Genomic DNA, 8129 nt, shown 5'->3' with positions numbered 1-8129 from the left:
TTTTTGTCTTTAGTTCTGTTTGTGTGATGAATTATGTTTATTGATTTGCATATATTGAACCAGCCTTACATCCTGGGGATGAAACCTACTTGATCCTGGTGGATAAGCTTTTTCATGTGCTGCTGGATTTGGTTTGCCAGTATTTTATTGAGGATTTCTGCATCAATGTTCATCAGGGATATTGGCCTGAATTTTTTTTTTTTGTATGTCTGCCAGGCTTTGGTGTCAGGATGATGCTGGCCTCATAAAATGAGTTAGTGAGAAGTCTCTCCTTTTCAATTGTTTGGAATAGTTTTAGAAGAAATGGTACCAGCTCCCCTTTGTACCTCTGGTAGGCCTCAGCTGTCTGGTTCTGGGCTTTTTTTGGCTGGTAATGTATATATTACTGCCTCAATTTCAGAACTTGTTATTGGTCTGTTCAGGGATTCAGCTTCTTCCTGGTTTAGTCTTGGGAGGATGAATGTGTCCAGGAATTTATCCATTTCTTCTAGATTTTCTAGTTTATCTGCATAGAAGTGTTCATAGTATTCTCTGATGGTTGTTTGTATTTCTGTGGGGTCAGTGGTGATATCCCCTTTATCATTTTTATTGTGTCTATTTGATTCGTCTCTCTTTTCTTTTTTATTAATCTAGCTAGTGGTCTTATTAATTTTTTCAAAAATCAGCCCCTAGATTCATTGATTTTTTTTTTTTGAAGGGAGTTTTTATGTCTCTATCTCTTTCTGTTCCACTCTCATCTTGGCTATTTCTTTTCTGTTAGCATTCGGGTTTGTTGGCTCCTGATTCTCTAGTTCTTTTAGTTGTGATGTTAGGGTGTCAATTTGAGATCTTTCTATCTTTTTTTTTTTTTTTTTTGAGACGGAGTCCTGCTCTGTTGCCCAGGCTGGAGGGCAGTGGCGTGATCTCGGCTCACTGCAAGCTCCGCCTCCCAGGTTCATGCCATTCTCCTGCCTCAGCCTCCCGAGTAGCTGGGACTACAGGCGCCCGCCACCATCCCGGCCAATTTTTTTGTATTTTTAGTAGAGATAGGGTTTCCCCATGTTAGCCAGGATGGTCTCAATCTCCTGAGCTTGTGATCTGCCTGCCTTGGCCTCCCAAAGTGCTGGAATTACAGGTGTGAGCCACCACGCCTGGCCTTCCTATCTTTTTGATGTGGACATTTAGTGCTATAAATTTCCCTCTTAACACTGCTTTAGCTGCATCCCAGAGATTCTAGTACACTGTCTCTTTGTTCTCATTGGTTTTAAAGAACTTCTTGATTTCTGCCTTAATTTCATTATTTACCCAGGAGTAATTCAGAGGCAGGTTGTTCAATTTCCATGTTGTTGTCTGGTTTTGAGTGAGTTTCTTAATCTTAGTTCTAATTTGATTGTGCCTTGGTCTGAGAGATGGTTTGTTATGATTTCAGTTCTTTTGCCTTTGCTGAGGAGTGTTTTACTTCAGATCATGTGATAGATCTTAGAGTAAGTGCCATGTGGCAAGGAGAAGAATATATATGCTGTTGTTTTTAGGTGAAGAGTTCTGTAGATATCTGTCAGGTCCATTTGATCCAGAGCTGAGTTCAGGTCCTGAATGTCTTTGTTAATTTTCCATCTTGATGATCTGTCTAATATTGTCAATGGAGTGTTAAAGTCTCCCACCATTATTGTGTGGGAGTCTAAGTTTCTTTAAAGGTCTCCAAGAACTTGCTTTATGAATCTGGTTCTCCTATGTTGGGTGCATATATATTTAGGATAGTTAGTTCTTGTTAAATTGAACTCTTTACCATTGTGTAATGCCTTTCTTTGTCTTTTTTGATCTTTGCTGGTTTAGAGTCTGTTTTGTCAGAAACTAGGATTCCAACTCCTGCTTTTTTCTGCTTTCCATTTGCTTGGTAAGTTTTCCTCCATCCCTTTATTTTGAGCCTATGTGTGTCATTGCACGTGGGATGGGTCTCTTGAAAACAGCATACCAATGGGTCTTGTTTTTTTTGTCTAGATTGCCACTCTGTCTTTTAATTGCGGCATTTAGCTCATTTACTAAAGGTTTAAGGCTAGTATTGTTATGTGTGGATTTGATCCTGTTATCATGATGCTAGCTAGTTATTTTGCAGACTTGTTTATATGGTTGCTTTATAGTGTCACTGGTCTGTGTACTTAGTGTGTTTTTGTAGTGCTGGTAGTGCTCTTTCCTTTCCATATTTAGTGCTTCCTTCAGGAGTTCTTATAAGACAGGTCTGGTAGTAAGAAATTTCCTCAGCATTTACTTGTTTGAAAAGGATCTTATTTCTCCTTCACTTATGAAGCTTAGTTTTGCCAGATATGAAATTCTGGTTTGCAATATGTTTTCTTTAAGAATGTTGAATATTGGTCCCCAATCTCTTCTGGCTTGTAGGGTTTCCACTAAGAGGTCTGCTGAGATGTCTGCTGTTAGTCTGATAGGCTTCCTTTTGTAGGTGACCTGGCCTTTCTCTCTAACTGCCCTTAACATATTTTCTTTTTACAAAAATACTGTATGTATTGTAGGCTGATTTCTTTTAAAAAAAAAATTACGGGCTGGATGTGGTGGCTCACGCCTGTAATTTCAGTGCTTTGGGAGGCCAAGGTGGGTGGATCACCTGAGGTCAGGAGTTCAAGACCAGCCTGACTAACATGGTGGAACCCCGTCTCTTCTAAAAATACAAAAATTAGCTGGGCACGGTGGCATGCATCTGTAATCCCAGCTACTTGGGAGGCTGAGGCAGGAGAATCACTTGAACCTAGAAGACAAAGGTTGCAGTGAGCTGAGATTGTGCCACTGCACTCCAACTTGGATGAGACAGTGAGACTCCATCTCAAAATAAAATAATAATAAATAAATAAAAGTTAAAAAAAATAAAAATTCAAAAAATTTCATAAGCTTATCCCAAACACTTTCTTATATCAATACATATACCTTTATCCAGTGGTTTTTGAAAAATGGTTGTATCATAGTTAATCATATAAGCTTGCTTGGCTAACCTCCTATAATTGGGCATTTAGATTGTTTCTAATTTGTCATCATTATGAATAATACTTTGAAGAATATCTTTGAATGAACATTTTGTTTATGTGTAATTGTTTTCTGACAATGAATTCCTAAAATTTGTACCATTTAAGCATGTTTATATGGATGCAGTTTGTAGTAGATTGTTTTTGCAATGCACACATCTCTTTATATCCTTGCCCTTATCTGTAGTTCATTCCCACATTGGCTCTGTGTTTGGCCATGTTACTTGTTTTGGACAATGGGACATCAGCATATAAGATGTAAGCACAGACTTAAAAAAGCACAATAGGGCTTGCCCTCTTGGAATGCTACCACCATATAAAGAAGTCTGGGCTGGCTTGCTGGAGACCTGTGGCTTCAAACACCAACACCAAACCACTTCAGACCATTCAGCCCAGTTGAGCTGCCCATTGATTGCAGACACATATATGGTACTTGGTAAGACTTCCATTTGAGGTCACTTCAATTCTTTTTTTGTTTGTTTGTTTTTTGAGATGGAGTCTCCCCCTGTTACCCAGGCTGCAGTGCAGTGGCATGATCTTGGCTCACTGCAACCTTCACCTCCTGGGTTCAAGCAGTTCTCGTGCTTCAGCCTCCTGAGTAGCTGGGATTACAGGCACACTCTACCATGCCCAGCTAATTTTTTGTATTTTTAGTAGAGACGGGTTTTGCCATGTCACCCAGGCTGGTCTTGAACTCCTGAGCTCAGGCAATCCACCCTCCTTGGCCTCCCAAAGTGCTAGGATTACAGGTGTGAGTCACCACACCCAGCCTGGGTCACTTCAGTTCTTAGCCTGCAGAATTGTCAGTGTTGAGGATCAGAGCATGGTACCCAAAATACGGCACCTTGGCATACGGAGTATGTTAAGCTGGAGGAAACTGAGAAAACTGCACAATCAGGCAGGTTACTCTCGGTCCTTCTCCAACCTTTCTGTCTTGAAGCAAGTCGTAAAAGAATTCTCTGACCTACATTCCAGGAAAGTAGGTTATAAGACCCTCATTCCAGAGGGGTCCTGTTCTATACCTGAAGTGCAGGAAGAATCTGAACAGGTCTTGTCAAGTTCCCCTAGCTTATTACCAATAGATCACACCGTTTTGTCCTCCAGTCACACTTCTGCACCACTGCCCATAAAAATACAGTTTTCCCTGGGTCTTTAGGTTTTCTCTTTGGGTCTCCCATGTAACAAGAGACACGTTAACAAGAGAAAGGGATAAAAATTCGTGATGGGTGAGGAAAAGATATTATTTCTCCTCTACATCAGCAAGTAAAATGGTTGTTGTTTAAAGCATTGAAGCTTTAGGGTAGTGTGTTATACAGCAAAAGCTAATTGATACAAGCTTATATAGCAAATTCTTATGTTTATACATAGTTATTTTGGGGTCATTTGCAATTCCAAGTTGAAAAATGACACTAAGAGTGCTTAGTAACTGACTATATCTGCCAGTGGGTGTTTTATCAGTCTTTTGTAATTAACAGGTCATTTAATGTGGATTCTAAAGATACAAAATATCATTTCTCAATTTCCTTGGTATTAAAAACCCTCATTTCTTCTGCAGCAAGCAACTGTTTATTTACTTAAATAATATAAAAGCAAATGTTTAGTGATTCCCTAGGCAAAGACAGTGTTCTATATTTACAAAAAATTGAAAAATTATTTAATCATGACTATCAAGTTTTTAACAGAATGGCACCAGTAATTTTTTAAACAACTGTCAAACATGGTAAGTGATCATTTCAAAGGTGAACATTTTTTGTCTTAAATATTTTCCGAACTTTTTTCTCTATTTTTGTGATTTGAAATTTTTACCAGAAACTAACCAAGGGTGGTTCTGTTTATATTGACCTTTAATCTTTATACTTTGAAATTTTTCTACTCAGAAAGTTAATTTATTAAATGATTATTATTTCAATTTTATTGGCTTTGTTACTTCTTCAGGAAGCTTCACCCTTCTTGTAGGTCTCCGTTTTCTGTAATTTAAATTGATAATCTCTACTTCATCATTTTGTAATTTTTATGTTCTACAGTTTGGAAGAATTCTCACATTTATATATCATGTCACAGATTCCATTTCTTATGTTTGCTTGTTGTTTACTGTTTATAGTGAAGATTTCAATTCTGTTATAGTAATGCATTTTTAGTTTTCTGTTCTCCTTCCTTATTTTCTTCTATTATCTTTTCACGTAATGATTTTCTCTCCTCCTGTCTTTTACTCCTATTTCATTTATTTTATATGCCCCTGCTTCCTATTCAGTTTGCCAAACAGTTTTCTAAATCTTTTTTTGGTGTCAATTTTAGTCACTTTTAGGCCTGTGTACTTGTTAGCAGTGTATTAGGTCTGCCATGATAAAAGACTACAGACAAGATAGCTTAAACAACACAAATTTATCTTCTCACCATTCTGGAGGCTGGAAGTCTGAGATCAGGGTGGTGGATGGTGTAGTTTCTTCTGAGGCCTCACCTTGCCTTGTAGATGACTGCCTTCTCACTGGGTCCTCACATGGTCTTTCCTCTGTGAACGCACATTCCTACTGTCTTTTGTGAGCTAGGATGCTTCACAAGGATGCCTCTTCTTACAAGGATACCAGTCAAATTGGATTAAGGCCTACTCTAGCAGCCTCATTTTAACTTAATCACTGCCTTTAAAGGAGCTATCTCCAAATGCAATCACATCCTGAAGCTTCTAGATAGGAATTGGGGTTGGAGAGGACAATTTAACCCACAAGAGTACCTCAAGTGTAAGTACGACCTTCCCTTTTTGTCATTAATCATTGTGTGTATGCATCATGTTTTGTTTTTCATTCCTGCTTAGTCATCTTTGCATGAGTAGAAGTGATGAGTCTAGAAATAATATTTACAATTAGATAAAGCATATAAGTTTACCTTGGAAGTGCTTTTTGTTCATTTGAATAGTTGTTTCTGTTCTCTGTTTTGTGGGGCAAAATACACATAACATAAAATTTACCATTTAAAATTTTAAGGTGCATGATTTAAAGATATTGTGTGTTCACAATATTGTGCAATAATTACCACTCTCTGGTTCCAGAAATTTTTCATCATCCTAAATGAAAACCCTCCATCCATTAAGCAGTCACTCTCTATTCTCTTCTCCCCTCCATCTCTGGCAAACAATAATCTCTTCTTTCCCTGTGGATATGCCATTTTGGATACTTCATTAAGAGAATGGAGCCATGCAACAAGTGGTCTTTTCTGTCTAGCTTTTTTCACTTAACATAATTATATTTCAAGGTTTATTTCTGTTGTAGCATATATCAGTACTTAATTTCTTTTATAGTTGAATAATGTTCCATTGTATGCCACATTTTGGTTAACTACTCATCTGCTGATGAACATTTGGGTTGCTTTTGACTATTATGAATACAATTGCCATGAACATACACATACACATTTTTGTTTGAATGTTTATTTTCAATTCTTTTGGTTATGTCCTCTAGGAGTGAAATTGCTGGGTCATATGGAAATTATATGTTTAACTTATTGAGGAACTGTCAAACTGTTTTTCATAACAGACAGCTGTACCATTTTAAATTCCCACCAGCAATGCATGAAGGTTTCAATTTCTCCATATCCTTGTCAACCCTTGTTATTACCTATATTTTTTTTTAACTTTGGCCATCCTAGTGGGTGTAAAGTGATATCTCACTGTGGTTTTGATTTGCACTTCCCTAATGCTGAACACCCTGTTTATGTATTCTGGACACCAGAGCCTTATCAGATATTTGATTTGCAAGTATTTTCTTCTATTCTATAGGTTGTTTTTTACTCTCTTGATAGTATCCTTTGATGCAAAAAAGTTTCAAATTTTGATGAAGTCCGATTTTTATCTTCCGTCTTTTGTTGCTTGTGCTTTTGGTGTCATATTTAAGAACCATTGCCAAACTGAGGTCATAAAGATTTGCCCACATATTTTCTTCTGAGTTTTATCATTTTAGCTCTTACATTTAGGTCTTTGATCTATTTTGAGTTAATTTTTGTATATAGGGTGAGATAGGTGGTCCAACTTCATTTTTTTAACTTGTGGATATCCACTTGTCCCAGCACCATTTTGTTGGAAAGTTTATTATTTCCCTGTTGAATGATCTTGGCACTCTTGTCAAAAATCAGTTGGCCATAAATGTCTGAGTTTCTTTCTGTTTTCTGGTTGTTTTGTAGTCTTCTCTTCCTTCTTTCCTGTCTTCCTTTTAGTGAAGCTAATTTTCTCTGGTGGTATGTTTTAATTTCTTGCTTTTTGTTTTTTGTGTGTGTCTGTTGTACGTTTTTTTTTTTATTTGAGGTTACCATGAGGCTTGCAAATAATATCTTACAACCCATTATTTTAAACTGATGACAACTTAACAGTGATTGCGTAAACAAACAAGCAAAGAGAAAACTAACACAAATTCTACATTTTAATTTCATCCCTCTGCTTTTAAACTTTTTGTTGTTTCTATTTATACTTATTGTACTGTCTTGGAAAGCTGTAGTTATTATTTTTGATCCATTCATCTTTCTTTCTACTCAAGATATGAGTATTTTATACCCCACAATTACAGTGTTATAATATTCTGTGTTTTTCTGTGTACTTATTATTGTTGGTGAGTTTTACAACTTCAGATGATTTCTTATTGTTCATTAATGTCCTTTTCTTTCAGACTGAAGAACTCCTTTTAGCATTTCTTATAGGACAGGCCTGAGGTAGATGAAATCCCTCATCTTTTGTTTGTCTGGGAAAGTCTTTATTTCTCCTTCATGTTTGAAGGATATTTTCACTGTATATACTATTCTAGGATAAATGGTTCCTTGCCTCAGCACATTAAGTAAGTCTTGCCACGCTGTCCTGACCTGTAAAGTAACCCCTGAAAAGTCTGCTGACAGACATATTGGAGCTCCATTTTATGTTATTTGTTCTTTTCTCTTGCTGCTTTTTGGATCTTTTCTTTATACTTGACCTTTGGGAACTTGATTAATAAATGCCTTGAGGTAGTCTTCTTTGGGTTAAATCTGCTTAGTGTTCTCTAACTTTCCTGTACTTGAATATTGGTATCTTTTTCTAGGTTTGGAAAGTTCTCTGTTGAATAAACTTGCTACCCCATCTCTCTCTCTCTCTCTCTACCCCCAAAAAGC

The sequence above is a fragment of the Pan troglodytes genome, chromosome 13, assembly GCF_028858775.2.
Source record: "Pan troglodytes isolate AG18354 chromosome 13, NHGRI_mPanTro3-v2.0_pri, whole genome shotgun sequence".
Classification (NCBI taxonomy): domain Eukaryota; kingdom Metazoa; phylum Chordata; class Mammalia; order Primates; family Hominidae; genus Pan; species Pan troglodytes.
This window is presented reverse-complemented; position numbering follows the sequence as displayed.